The 15,756-nt window shown below is 39.6% G+C and overlaps 1 pseudogene; it reads right to left on the bottom strand.

Annotated features, from left to right (window-relative positions):
* Positions 1-1,132: 1,132 nt before the first annotated feature.
* LOC123326811 lies at positions 1,133-1,244 on the bottom strand (annotated as a pseudogene).
* Between the last annotated feature and the right edge of the window lie 14,512 nt (positions 1,245-15,756).

The raw sequence follows: 15,756 nt of genomic DNA, 5'->3' as shown, positions 1-15,756 counted from the left end.
TTTAAAATAAAGATTAGGTCAAGATAAATTGAACATTATCAAAACCAAAAACTTCTTCTCTTTGAAAGGCATTGTCAAAAGAAGAAAAAGACCAGCCACAGACATGGGGGAAATATTTACAAGGAATACGTCTAAGGCATTTAAATACAAAGAATGTGTTAGCATACATCTAATACAGTCTTGTATTCAGAATATATCAATGATTTTCAAAACTCAATAATAAGAAAACAAACAACCCCATAAGAAAGTGAACAAAAGATCTGAATGGACCCTACCGATAAAGATGTATGGATAGCAGAGAAACACATGAAAAGATACCCAAGATTATTAGTCATTTGTGCAACGCAACCCAAACCCACAATGGGACAAACACCTACGAGAATGGCTCAAATAAAAAAGACTGACCGACCACACTAAGTGCTGATAAGAATGTGCACAGACTGGAGCTCACATACACTGCTGTTGGTCAGGCCGGTGGCATAAACGCCTTGGAAATCATTTGGAAATTTCTTAGAAAGTTAAGCATGCACCTACCATGTCAGTCGGCCATTCTGCTCTCAGGCATTTACCAGAGACAAAAAGGAAGCATGTGGTCACACAACTTATAACAAGTGTTTATAAAACTGGGAACAACTGAAATGTTCATCAACAGATGAATTGGTAAACAAATATCGAATAAGTAGGCTGAATAAAGGAGCTAGGCAATAAACAGTACATTCGGCATGATTCCATATTTATAAAATTCTAGACAATGCCTACTAACAGGTAGTGATAGGAAGCAAGATAGAAGATGGGGGGCTGAAAGGTGGGAGGGAGGCTTACCAAGGGCCACAAAGAGATGGGAGAGACATGCTCATTATCTTGACCATGGTGATGGCTGATGGTTTGCAGAGATGTCAAAAGCTATCAAACTGTATACTTCAGATACGTGTTCTTTATTATACGTCAATTAAAGCTGTTAAAAAATATTGTAAATGAAGCCATATACAAAAGATAAGATGAAAAAAATTTGCAACGTATGTGACAGACTGTGGGCTCATTCTTTTTACAAAAGCCTTAGAAATTATATTGGCAATATTTCTAAGAAAGATTGTCAGAAGAAAGTAAACAGGCCATTCTCAAATAATTGAACAAAAAATACCTAGTGAAAACATGCTTATCTTCCCTTAGTGTTAAAGAGATACAAATTAAACTGATAAGAACAGATACTACACTTGATCTTAGCCAAAAGGCCGAGAAGCGATAAAAAGAGATACAAATTAAAGAGCAACTAAAATATCATAGTTTCCTATTAATCTGGTAAAAGTTTAAAATTTTGATATACAGCGTTGACCAGGGTCTGGGATAAAACATTTTCTCATGCACTGTTGGAAGGAATCTACTGATAAAATATTATTTGGAGGACAATTATCTACCACAAGTAAAAATGCACCAACCATGAATGGAATTATTTTGTAAGAATTTGCTCTTTGCTCATATTGACAAACACATGTTGAATATAACAATATTTGATATGAGAAAATCAACCAAACTATCAAATATTTTTTAAAAGGCTATATGTTTATCAGCAGAGGGAAAGTTATATAAATTATAACACTACTTAGTTTTCAAAAGAAAGATATTGATGGGGGCGCCTGGGTGGCTCAGTTGGTTAAGGTTCTGCCTTCTGCTCAGGTCATGATCCCGGGGTCCTGGGATCGAGCCCCACATCGGGCTCCCTGCTCAGTGGGGAGCCTGCTTCTCCCTCTGCCTGCCGCTCTCTCTGCTTGTGCTCTCTCTCTCTCTGACAAATAAATAAATAAAATCTTAAAAAAACGATATTGATACAAATATGCTGGTTTAGAAAGGGTGTGGAATGTATATTAATATGTATATTAATGAGTGAAATGAGCAAGGTACAAAGCATTATACATATAGATGAATCAATTTTTTTTAAAGATTGTATTTATTTATTTGAGAGAAAGAGAGTGTGAGTGCACAAATGGGTAGAGGAGCAGAGGGAGAGGGAGAAACATACTCCCCGCTGAGCAGGGAGCACGGTCTCGATCCCAGGACCCTGGGATCACGACCTGAGGCAAAGGCAGATGCTTAACCTGAGCCACCTAGGCACCCCTAGATGAATCAATTTGTGAAAAATTAGAATGTGTTTACACACACACCCACCCACACACATACACCCATGACCCTGGGCATAAATAAGAGTCTTCAGAAAGAATGCAAAAAAGGAAAAAAAAAAAAGTTTAGAGTGGTTAAATTTGGAGAAAGGTTAACTCTGTAATCCTATGTATGATTTCAAATTACTTTCAATTTTTTTAAACCAGCTTCTATTGTGTATATGTGTGTGTGTGTGTGTGTGTATACACATCTTGTTTATCCATTCATCAACTGATGGACACGTGGGCTGTTTCCATAATTTGGCTACTGTAGATAATACTGCCATAAACATATATCCCTTTGAATTAGTATTTTTGTATTCTTTGGGTAAATAGCTGGTAATCTGATTGCTGGATAGTAGGGTAGTTCTATTTTTAACTTTTTGAGGAACCTCCCTACTGTTTTCCACAGCGGCTGCTCCAGTCTGCATTCCCACCAACAGTGCATGAGGTTCCTCTTCACAACTGGAATTGAAATAAAAACTTAAAGGAAAAAAAAAAAACTAGGTTCTCTTACTACTACTGTAAAATTAACCAAACTGAATACTTGAAACATGAGGTCAATTAATAACAAACTGCAGGTAGTTGGATTAAAAACTGGCATTCTTGATATTTAAGGTTTTGAAAATAAAATATCCAGGGGGCGCCTGGGTGGCTCAGTTGGTTAAGCGACTGCCTTCGGCTCCGGTCATGATCCTGGAGTCCCGGGATCGAGTCCCGCATCGGGCTCCCTGCTCGGCGGGGAGCCTGCTTCTCCCTCTGACCCTCCCCCGTCTCGTGCTCTCTGTCTCTCTCATTCTCTCTGTCTCAAATAAATAAATAAAATCTTTGGGGCGCCTGGGTGGCTCAGTTGGTTAAGCGACTGCCTTCAGCTCAGGTCATGATCCTGGAGTCCCGGGATCCAGTCCCGCATCGGGCTTCCTGCTCGGCAGGGAGTCTGCTTCTCCCTCTGACCCTCCCCCCTCTCATGCTCTCTGTCTCTCATTCTCTCTCTCTCAAATAAATAAATAAAATCTTTAAAAAAAAAAAAAAAGAAAGAAAAGAAAATATCCAGATACTATGCGGAATGTTTCCTGAATTTGACTAACATAAGCATCATTAGGGGCGCCTGGGTGGCTCAGCCGTTAAGCGTCTGCCTTCAGCTCAGGTCGTGATCCCAGGGTCCTGGGATCGAGCCCCGCATCGGGCTCCCTGCTCGGCAGGAGGCCTGCTTCTCCCTCTCCCACTACCCCCTGCTTGTGTTCCCTCTCTCACTGTCTCTCTCTCTCTCTCTCTGTCAAATAAATAAATAAAGTCTTTAAAAACAAACAAACAAACAAAAACATAAGCATCATTATCTTGAGGCTCCGGTCTTTAGATAATCTTCTGCAAGATGTACGGCTATTTAGCCCTGTCCCTGGTGTAGCATAAAGATGGTGTGTGTCCTCTGGTCTGAGTAGAAGTCGCAGCCCTGTTCCTTCCAGGACATGGGACCTTAGGCAAATTACTACCACTCCGACCACAGTTGCGTCGCCCGTAACATGGCAAAGGTAACCACTGTCACATAGAAAAGATGTGACATATTTTTCTGAAACGATAGAGCTATTTCTTCCGTTAGGCCAAGGGTATTTTATTCAAAATTTTGTAGACATCAAATGCCTAGCGTGAGGGGCGCCTGGGTGGCTCAGTTGGTTAAGCGACTGCCTTCGGCTCAGGTCATGATCCTGGAGTCCCGGGATCGAGTCCCGCATCGGGCTCCCTGCTCAGCGGGGGGTCTGCTTCCCCCTCTGCCCTCTTCCCTCTCGTGCTCTCTGTCTCTCATTCTCTCTCTCTCAAAATAAATAAATAAAATCTTTAAAAAAAAAAATGCCTAGCGTGAAGCCCTCCATCATTGACAGGGTTCTTGCTGCTGGCTCAGAGGTGTGGTATTGGGACTCTGTCAGCCAAATGTCCCCAGTCAACAGGTCAGATGACAGACACACCTGGTTGTCCCAGTAACTTGGAAGGACGGCCCTGGACGAATTTGACTCTTTTTTGTTCTCCCCGTTGTCTTTGGGAAGAGTGGATGTAGCTGGTTGGTCAGTGTTTGAGTGTATGTGCTTTCTCTTGGGTAAATATTGATTTTTCTTGCTGGATCACTGAACTCCCAAGAAAAGCGCTCCATTTTGTAAGAGACCATTTGTAAGACCATAAATGCTGGTCATCTTCATAAATACCACATGAAATAAATTTTATGCATGCTTGGGCCTGAGTGATGGAATCACTGGCATTATGATGTGGAAAAGTAATGAGGATAGGATCATGGAATCTGAGAGGACAGTGCCACTGGAAGTTTGCCAACAAAGTCCGCAAGAGAGGGATGCTGGTTACCCATTTTTCAAGTTTGCCATTTAGTTGGTGAGCATTCAGCACATCACCCAATCTTTTGGTCTGATGCACAAAATGGGACTAGGTAGATACATCTTTCCTTGTAAGATATCAAGGATATTTGCATAAACTGTAATACAGTGCATTTATAAACATCATAGGGATGTATTATTCAGTAGGCATTTATCACTTGGATTTTTTTTTTTTTTTTTTAGGTTACAAGAGAAGGAAAATGGTTTCCAAGCATGACGGGAGGAAAAAGGTAAAGAAACAGAAGCAGAAGGCTTTTCTGAGTTATCTTGGTGATAACTTAAGCATTTTAGAAATGCAACTGAACACCGGCCTCTTTAATTGGGTTGGAGAAAACTTCTGTATTTTGAGAACAAAGAAAGCCACACGTAGGCTACAAATCTGAGAACAAATCAAGAAATATATCTCAAGGAAAACCCCCTGGGGGTGACTACGATCGGGTCGCTTCACCCACCAGGCAGAAAATCTGTGCTGTTCTCTGATAAGTGTCCCCCAGATTGCTGCAGAGGTTAATCCATTCCTGATGCTGTGCTTTGGAAAAGGAGATGATTATCCAATGTGTCATGCCAGAGGCATGACTTCTGTAAGCCCTGTCGGTCACCTTCCCGCCCTGGCCGGGCAAGAGGCCCCAGTTGGAATCCCAGATCTTTCCCACCAAGTGCAGAATTTCCCCTGGGTTCCCTGGGCATGTCTTAATTCCTGCTAACTAATGGTAATTTTGACCTGTGAGTTAACAGGAACTGCCCTCTGAATTTCTTCTGGCCTTCATGCAATCTATTAAAAGCACTTAAGCTTCTGCCTTCTACATAAAACACTCCTGTTTTTAAAAACAAACTTTTAAGTCAAAAATGACAGGGTTAATTATTCTGAAATACGCTGTTTATGGCGCAAACTCCATAAAACAGAATACATGATTTAATACACCATCCGAGTCAGTGCTGGTTTTCATTTCTGCACAATCAAGGACTAAATCTCTGTCACTCACTCTTCTCTGTGTGCTGGAACTGGTTTTATCTTCCATCTTACTTTAAATTATACACATCAAGATCATAATGGGACACAGTCCACTTTGTTGCCAAAACCTGCTAGGTTAGATCATCTATTAAACTCTATTTATTTTTTATGACAAACAAGAAAAATGACAAAGCAGCTACTGAATGCCTGCTAATGGACACCAAATGCCTCTTGAGGTCTCCATATTGCACTCATTTGTTGGAGAGTCCAGTTAACTTCCTCTTTGATGCTCTACCTCCCAAAAATAATCTTAAGAAGAAGCTGGTTTTCATAAGCTACTGGGGACTGAGCTGGTTACCATCTGCCCTCATGTTCTGATTCTGGGGTCAAAAGTTTGATGCAGCTTTGACATGCAGAGTTTCACTAAAAGGAGAAAATCGCACATCCCAGTGAGGTCCTTTGTCTTAGGGACCAAATGAACAAAGCAAAATATCGACTCCAAGTTTGCAAGAGTCACTTTTGGATGCACAAACAGTTCTAGAAAGGGTTACAGAAGAAAACATGAGTAGGAAATAACCCAATTCAGAACAGAGTTTCCTAAGAATTATCCTCAGGGAATTTGAAGGGGGCATTTGGACTCAATTTGACCAATCCAGACTTCGACAGCATCACAGATTTTTTTTATATAGTATGCATTTTTGTCTGTGTGTTGGGAAATTTTTCAAAGGGTTGTTTAAAACCATTCCTAATGTGCCGTGTTCTGGGCACAGCCCATTCAAGAGCAAGTTCCAGAATACATTGGTGGCAGCTGCGGGTCCAGTTGCCTTCTGGGATCGGAGTCTGGAGAAGAAGAAAGATGTCCATGGGACGCCGAGATAAAAAAGCAGTATCCTGCCTTTTTCATGACGTAGCACAAAAGGGATAAAGAAGAAGGGCCACCTAATCCTCCGGTCCCTGGGTAATACAGACCCGAGTCAAAGTGGCCAGCAGAGGAGAAAACACAGACTGCTTTTCTTTCAAGAAGTGTTCTGGGGGAGGCAACGAAATGAAAGTTGAGCAAGTGAAAAATAAAAACCCCAAAACCCCCAGCTCTTTTGCCTCATCCCCGGATACTAATTCATTTGTCTCTGGGTCTTGGCCTTTTTGTGGTGGTGAATGTTCTATTCTTTTCCGTCTGTCTTCGTGGGTCTTTAAATGAGATGTTATGGGCGTGGCCGCCAGGTGCCATTTTGAACCAAAAATTTGGAATGCTCTTGTAACTACATCTCACCAATTTCATTTGAAAGTTTCTGTGTTTTTATTAGATCCTTTGAGGCTGGGAGCATCTAGGCAAACACAGGATGCAATTTATCTTTTGAAGGTGGCAAGTGAATCATGAGATAGAAAGGGTGCAGAAGGCAAAAATCTCCAGTTCCTAGAGAGACAAGTGGCGGGCCCCCGTTTTTGCATCCTCTTGGAAGATATGAACAAGATGCTTCTGCACGCACTCAAGGGGCATGGGGTGTTTGTGTGTGTGTTTGTAGTTGGGATGGCAGAGAACACGAAGAAACTAAACTCTTTCCTTAGGCTCGGGATATTCTGGCTTTGAGTGAATGTTCAGGAAACAACCTTTTTCCATCTGCTTTATCACGCAGCATAAGTCTGTTAAAATAATTCCTGTGTTGAACTCTTTCATGCATTGCTGACTGTGGCCTCCTGCCTTTCTGCTCATTCCTCACACAAGGTGACCTGAATGATAACATCTGAGGGAGCACAGATGAGGCTTATGGTCATGGCTTACTTCATGTGACTCCACACGGAAGATAGCTTAATTGAGCCAGATCCTGCTCTTAATTTAAATTCACTCTGTTAGGGACCACTAGGGAATTTTTTCTACTTTAAATCTTTGGCAGACAGATAGGTTTGCCAGATAAATTACAGGATGGCCAATTAAACTTGGATTTCAGGAAAACAATGAGTGATATTTTTAGGGCAGTGATAGTATTTCCCTAATACTGTATGGGATATACTTATACCAGAAATAATAATTCATTTTATCTGAAATTCAAATTGAATTGGGTATTCTTTATACTTTGTTGTTGGTGGTAAATCTGGCAGCTCGACCTATAGGGCTCTGCATTTGTAAGTCACTTTTATTTTATGGGGGAGGGGCAGAGGGAGATGGAGAGAGAGAATCCCAAGCAGACTTCCTACGAGCGTGGAGCCCGACACGGGGATCAATCTCATAACCCTGAGATCATGATCTAGAGTGGAAACCAAGAGTACCAAGAATCAGATGCTTAACTGACTGAGCCTCCCAGGCGCCACTGTAAGTCACTTTTTTTTTTTTAAGATTTTATTTATTTATTTGAGATAGAGCAAGAGTGAGAGAGAGAGAGCACAAGCAGGGGGAGTGGCAGGCAGAGAGAGAAGCAGGCTCCCCTTGAGCAGGGAGCCCAACGTGGGGCTCGATCCCAGGACTCTGGGATCATGACCTGAGCTGAAGGCAGACACTCAACCAACTGAGCCACCCAGGTGCCCCTGCAAGTCACTTTTAAATACCTCTCTATATACTTGTCAAATGACCCTATTTTCTGTAGGAAAAAAAAAAATAGCCTATGACAAAATGGCAAATGTGAATTTTGTGGGCATTCAGCCGTAATACAAATTCTGCATATGACGATTATATGGGTTCCAGTTACATATTACTAAATGGGAACCTATTGACAAGCTTTAGTTTTATTAGAAAATAAGATTAAAGAGACTCCAACTTCATCAAAAATTAGATTTTTCTTATTACCTTAAAACAATTTCTGGTCACACCTCAATTTAGTGAAGTTGGAAGCGCACCAAAAATCTGTCTTTCATATGAATCTTATAAGTTGGGTAAGGTCAAACTAACTTTAAAGGAAAGATCAACTGTTGACTGACTTGAGACACAGTCATTCAAGCAATCTTCTTTAGCTCATCCTCATATCCTGTCTGACCTCTTGCATTGGCAACAAACGATTAGAGTCTCTGATCTTCACCATTATGTGATTGTTTTCCAATGCAGAAACTCAATTGGGATCACAATTATTTGTAAAGTTCTAACAGCAATTGTATAGTCAGAGTTCAATATATTGTATCAGGAAATTATGCATTTCCATATTTATGTTTTAGTTTAATCTAATATTGATCAGAGTTCAACAGAGTTCCTTGCTGGTAAAGGTGGTCAAAGGGTACAAACTTCCAGTTAGAAGGTAAGTAAGTTTTGGGGATATCATGTATAGCATGGTGACTATAGTTAACAGAACTCTACTACGTATTTGCAAGTTGCTAAGAGAGTACGTCGTAAAAGTTCTCATCCCGGGGCACCTGGGTGGCTCAGTCATTAAGCATCTGCCTTCGGCTCAGGTCATGATCTCAGGGTCCTGGGACTGAGCCCCGCATCGGGCTCCCTGCTCGGCGGGACTTCTCCCTCTCCCACTCCCCCTGCTTGTGTTCCCTCTCTCGCTGTGTCTCTCTCTGTCAAATAAATAAATAAAATCTTTATAAAAAAAAGTTCTCATCCCAAGAAAAAATAACGATGTGATGAATGTTAACTAAACTCATTGTGGTAACCATTACACAATGTATACGTGTATCAAATCATTTTGTACATCTAAAACTCATGTGATATTTCAAGTATATTTCCATTTTTTAAAAAGACATTTAAAAAGGAGGTTCTTGTGGATTTCAGTTGCTTCACAAGGGAAGGATAAATGGATATAAGCCATTCCAATTTAAATATGAGAAACTGAGTGGCTACGTTACAAAGAGCTGACCAAGAAAAAGAGATGAGGTTATAATCTGCTGTGTCTTCCTGGGAAGCCACCACATAGCTCTCTGCCAGTTAGAACCACAGTGATGGGGTGGGCTGAGTGCCCACAGAGGCAGTTAGAGCAACATTCCATTCTGGCTTGAGTCCCCTCCCAGGGGGGGTGAGTGTGGTGTCCAGACGCTGCCTGGGAAACAGGCCTGCACATCTGCAGTTAGGAGGGGAATACAGAACGTGGACCAAGTTGTTCTTAAACCTGGGAACATCTATGAAATCTGTGGCCAGAGATATCACATCCCTTTTCCTGGAGGAAAACTTATTTGAGAGCTTAAAGCTTTTACTTCTTATTTTATTTCTCTTTTTTGCTCATGGTTTTTTAAATTAATTTATTTCTCAAAATTTTTATTATTGCAATATAGTTGACATAAAATGTTATGTTTTAGGTGTACAACATGGTGATTCGACAATTCTATACATCACCCAGTGCTCACCACCAGTAAGTATAGGTCACCATACAACATTATTACAATATTATTGATTACATTCCCTTTGTTGTACTTTTCATCTCTATGACTTATTTATTTTATAACTGGATGTTTGTAGGGGCATCTGGGTGGCTCAGTTCATTAAGCTTCTGCCTTTGGCTCAGGTCATGATCCCAAGGTCCTGGGATTGAGCCTCACGTCAGGGTCCCTGCTCAGCAGAGTCTGCTTCTCCCTCTCCGGCTCTCCCTGTTTGTGTGCTTGCTCTCTCTCTTTCAAATAAATAAAATCTTAAAAAAAAATAACTGGAAATTTGTACCTCTTAATCCCCTTCATCTATTTTGCCCATTCTCCCCCCAGCAACCACCAGTTTGTTCTCTGTATTTATGAATCTGTTCTTGTTTTTTCTGTTTGTCTGCTTTGTTTTTTAGATTCCACACTTAAACAAAATCATATACTGCTTATCTTTCTCTGTCTGACTTATTTCACTTAGTAGAATACCCTCTAGGTCCAACCATGGTGCTGCAAATGGCAAGATTTCATTCTTTCTTGTGGCTGAGTAATATTCCATTGTATGTATATATCCATTTTCTTTATTGGTTCATCTGTTGACATAGTTTTAGGTTGTTTCCACCTCTTAGCTTTTGTAAATAATGTTGCAATAAACATGGGAATGTAGATATCTCTTCAAGATCATGATTCCAAGTCTTTTGGATAAATACACAGAAGGACGACTGCTAGATCCTATGGCAGTTCTATTTTTAAATATTTTTTAAGAAATATTCGTATTATTTTCTATAACACTGCACCAGTTTTTATTCCCACCAACAGTGACAAGTCCTCCAATTTCTCCACATCCTTGCCAGCACTTTTTATTTTCTGATTTTTTGATAATAACTATCCTAACTGATGTGAGATAATCTCATTGTGGTTTTGATTTGCATCTTCCTGATGATGTGTGATGTTGAGCATCTTTTCATAAATCTGTCAGCCATTTGTATGTCTTCTTTGGATACATGTCCATTCAAATCCTTTGCCTATTTTTTTAATCAAGGAATTCAGTTTTTTTTCTTTGTTGTTATTGGGCGGTAGGAATTTCTTACGTTTTTTGGATATTAACTCCTTAGCAGATATGTGGTCTTCAGATATTTTCTCCCATTCTGTCGGTTGCCTTTTCACTCTGTTGGTTGTTTCCACTGCTGTTCAGGAGCTTTTTAGTTTGATGTAGTCCCACTTGGTTGTTTTTGCTTTTTTGCTTGTGCTTTTGGTGTCAAATCTGGGAAATCATTGCTAAGGTCAATGTCATTAAGACTTTCCCCTATGTTTCCTTCTAGTAATTTTATAGTTCTAGGTCTTAAATTTAAGTCTTTAATCCATTTTGGGTTGATTTTTGTGTGAGGTGTAAGGTAAGAGTCCAATTTCATTCTATTGCATGTGGATATCCACTTTTCATAACACTATTTATTAGAAAAACTAGCCTTTCCCTGGTGTGTGTTTTTGACACATTTGTCAAAGATCTGTTGCCCATGGGTTTATTTCTGGGCTTTCTATTCTGTTCCACTGATCTGTATGCCTATATATTTTGTATACTGTACCATACTGTTTGGTTACTGTAGCTTTGTAATGTGCTTTGAAATCAGGAAGTGTGAGGCCTCTAGCTTTGTTCTTTTTTTTTTTTAAGATTTTATTTATTTATTTGAGAGAGAGAGGATGTGAAAGAGAGCATGAGTGGGGTGGGGGGGGGGGGTGCAGAGGGAGAGGCAAAAGCAGACTCCCCATTGAGCAGGGAGTCTGATGCAGGGTTCAATCCCAGGACTCTGGGACCATGGCCTGAGCTAAAGGCAGATGCTAAACCGACTGAGCCATCCAGGTGCTCCTGTTCTTCTTCTTTTTTTTTTTTTTTTTAACATTTATTTATTAGAGAGGGAGAGAGAGCACAGTGGGGAGGGGTAGAGGGAGAGGGAGAGAGAAAGTTTAAGCAGACTCTTCAAGGAGCATGGAGCCCAATGTTGGGCTCAATTGCATGACTCTGAGATCATGACCTGAGCCGACACCAAGAGTCAGATGCTTGACCAACTGCACCACCCAGGAGCCCCATGTTCTTTTTTCTTTTTTTTTTTTCCAAGATAGTTTTGGCTATTCTGTGTTATTGGTGGTTCCATGTGAATTGCAGGATTGTTTTTTCTATGTCTGTGAAAAATGCCATTGGGATTTTGATAAGGATTTCACTGAATCTGTATATCACTTTGGGTAGTATGGACATTTAAATGACTCTTCCAATTCATAAGTTTTCTGATCCATAAACATGTATGTCTTTCCGCTTATTTGTGTCTCCTTTAATTTCTTTCAATAGTGTTTTGTAGTTTTCAGTGTACAAGTCTTTTGCTTTCTTGGTTATATTTATTCTTAAGTATTTTATTCTTTTTATGTTTGATATATGTTTCAATTTCCTTCTTGTACTGTTTGTTGCTGGCATCATATAGGAACGTAACTGATTTTTGTGTGTTGATTTTGTATCCTGAAACTTTGGTGAATTTGTTTATTAGTTCTAACACTATTTTTGTGGAATATTTTAAGATTTTCTACTCATAAGATTGTTTTATCCACAGAGAGACTTTTACTTCTTTTCCAATCTGATGCCTATTATTTCTTTTTCTTGCCTAACTGCTATGGCTAGAACTTCTAGTACTATGTTGAATAGAAGTGGTGAACTAGTCATCCTTGCTTTGTTCCCGATCTTGAAGAAAAGCTTTCAGGTTTTCACCATTGAGCATTCTGTTAGCTGTGGATTTTCATTATACTGAAGCAATTTCCTTCTATTTCTAGTTTGCTGAGAGTTTTATCATGAAATGGTGTTGAATTTTGTCAAATGGTTTTCTGCATTGCTCAAGACAATCATGTAATTTTGGTCCTTTGTTCTGGTAACACAGTATATCACATTTATTGGTTTTCATATATTGAACTATCCTTGAATCCCAAGGATGACTTGCACTTGGTCATGGTGTATGATTCTTTCAATGTGCTGTTAAATATGGTTTGCTAGTATTTTGTTGAGGATTTTTGCATGTACATTCCTCAGGGATGTCAGCCTGTAGTTTTTTGTTTTTCTTCTGGTGTCCTCTTCTGGCTTTGATACCAGGGTAATGCTGGCCTCATAAAATGAGTTTGGAAGTCTTCCCTCCTCCTCAATTTTTTGGAAGTGTTTGAAAAGGATGAGTGCTAATTCTTCTTTAATGTTTGGTGGACTTCACCAGTGAAGCCATCTGGTCCAGGGCTTTTCCTTGTTGAGAAGTTTTTGATTACTAATTCAATATTTGTACTAGTTATAGGTCTGTTCAGATTTTCTATTTCTTCATGATTTAGTGTTGGCCAATTATGTTTCTAGGAATTTATCCATTTCTTCTAAGTTATCTGATTTGTTGGCTTATAATTGCAGAAGGAAGGAAATAATAAAGAAAAGAGCAAAAATAAACAAAACAGAGACATGAAAAATAATAGAAAAATCCATGAAATTAAGAGTTGATGATTTTAAAGCATCAACAAAATTGATCAACTGTAGCTGGGCTAACTATAAGAAATGAGAGAAGACTCATAAAGTCAGAAATGACAGTGGAGACATTGCAACTGATGCCATAGAAATAAAAAGGATTTTGAAACTCCTAGTTCTAATGACTTTAGTTTTCTCCCACCTCCATGACACACACACATATGATTTAGCTTGAAGGATTTTCTTTCTGTAATTGTAGACCAGATAGCAATGTTGATAGTGAGCGTGACTCTACTTAGCAAGGAATGAAGTGCTTGGTTTGTTGGGACAGGAAAACCTCACTGGAACCCTACTAAGTTGGAAGTAATGATGATTTAAGCAAGATTCAAGGGGATTCCAATAATGATATTTATTTCACAACAGTGGAGTAGTTATCCTCAGCTTCACTTTCCTGTGTTTTTATTACCCATGGTAAACCATGGTCCAGAAGCATATGATCCTCCTTCTGACATATCATCATCAGGTCAAAAATAGCCTAATGTCACATCGCAATGCCTACATCATTCACCTCACTGCCCCTCATCACATAGGCATTTTATCAACTCACATCATTGCAAGAAGAAGGGTAAGAGACATTTTGAGAGAGAAAGACCACATTCACATAACTTTTATTACAGTATACTGTTACAATTGTTCTATTTTATTTAGTTATTATTGTTAATCTCTTTCTGTGCCTAATGCATACATTAAATTTTATCACAGGTTTATATGTATAGGAAAAAGCCTAGCACATAGAGAGTTTGGTGCTGTCTGCAGTTTCAGGCAGGCATTGGGGGTCTTAGAACATATCCCCTTCAGATAAGGGGGGGACTACTGTTCCCATAAAATCAAGGCTAATTAAACAAAAAGAGACTTTATTGGGATGAAGGACAACTGTTCAGCAGTTCATTCCTGGGACCTCTCTCCTTTGCTTTATTTACTTTCTACTTTCTTAATTCATGACTCCTGATCCTAAGGCTTAAATATGTATGAATCTGGGGTGCCTGGGTGCCTCAATCAGTTAAGCAGCTACCTTTGGCTCAGGTCATGATCTCAAGGTCCTGGGATCGAGTGCCACATTGGGCTCCCTGCTCAGCGGGAAGTCTGCTTCTCTCCCTCTCCGGCTCCCTCTGCCCCTCCCCTCACTCCTGAGTGTGTATGTGCGTGTGTGTGCACACGCACATGCACGGTTCTCTCTCTCAAATGAATAAATAAATAAATCTTTAAAAAAAATACAATGTCCATGATTTTTGTCAGTATTCCATGAAGCATGTTACAATTAACATGTACCAGTACTCCTGGGCAATTCTGGTAAGCGTTATGTTGATCTCAACATGTTTTTTCATTGCAACTTATTATTTAATATGCATTGTTATTAGTAATGTAATCCTGACAAAATAACTCCTTTAACAATGTCCTCCAAATGTTCACTATGTTGTGGTGCTAGAGCTGCACCTGGAAATCACCAAGTTCTAGGAACCTGTTGGATGTGATAAAAACACTACAAAAAGTAGGTCAAACTACCAAAATGTGCTGTGCTGTTCATTTTGGAGAGAGTACTAAGAGAACATTAGGGACACTGCTGAGGAAATAAAAAGCCGTCTTAAAGCAAAAATATGTAATAACAGTTGAAAGAGAATATGGTCCCTAAATTTAATTTGTTCTCTACTCCCCTTTTACATTTGTTCCGAAGGGAAAATTAGTCTTGACTAATGGTAGGTTTTCAGGAATGCATCTCTTGCACAAAGATCAACCACCCTGCGTTTTTCACTAAAAGCATCTGACAACATTTTGCCTTCTTGTCCAGTTTTATGAAAGAGTCCTGGAGTTTATTAGCAAAATGGAATTTCCACGAGGATGAAGACTAATGTAGCCTTAGAACTTAATGCCATGTTTGCCTGGAAAATAATAGTGTCTAATAAATATTTGGTGAATAAGTAAATGAATAAGTATACAACTTCAGATAACTTAGCACCAACACCAGTCCCAAAGATTTCACTCTAAATCTAAATCCCTCCAGATCATGTATAATTCATTCCTGAGAAAGATACTAATACTTCTTGGTTCAAAGAATTGAAAATTTATCCCTAATTTTTCCTGCCAAGTCATGAGGAATTAAACCAGTTTACAATCCTTTAGTAACCCAAATAAATAAATCAGTCTTTGGCACAAAATTGATGCAAAGGCATCAAAGTCTTCCCCCTGTGGGGTATTTTTTTATACGATGCTTTGTTTTGATGCTGTCTATATTGAGAGTAAATGTAAGAAATAGTTTTTTTTAAAATAAAGACTTATTTATTTTAGAGCTAGAGAGAGCGAGCACAAGTGGGAGGGGCAGAGGGAGAAGGAGAGGGAATCTCAAGCAGACTCCACGCTGAGCCTAGAGTCCGATGTGGGGCTTGACACAGGTTCCTAAGCCGGAACCAAGAGTTGAAAGCTCAACCTACTGCACCACCCAGGTGCCCCAAGAAATAGCTTTTTGATACT

This window comes from Neomonachus schauinslandi, chromosome 15 (assembly GCF_002201575.2).
Source record: "Neomonachus schauinslandi chromosome 15, ASM220157v2, whole genome shotgun sequence".
In the NCBI taxonomy this organism is placed as follows: Eukaryota; Metazoa; Chordata; class Mammalia; order Carnivora; family Phocidae; genus Neomonachus; species Neomonachus schauinslandi.
The sequence above is the reverse complement of the archived record's forward strand: the minus strand, read 5'-3'. Positions and strand labels throughout refer to the sequence as shown.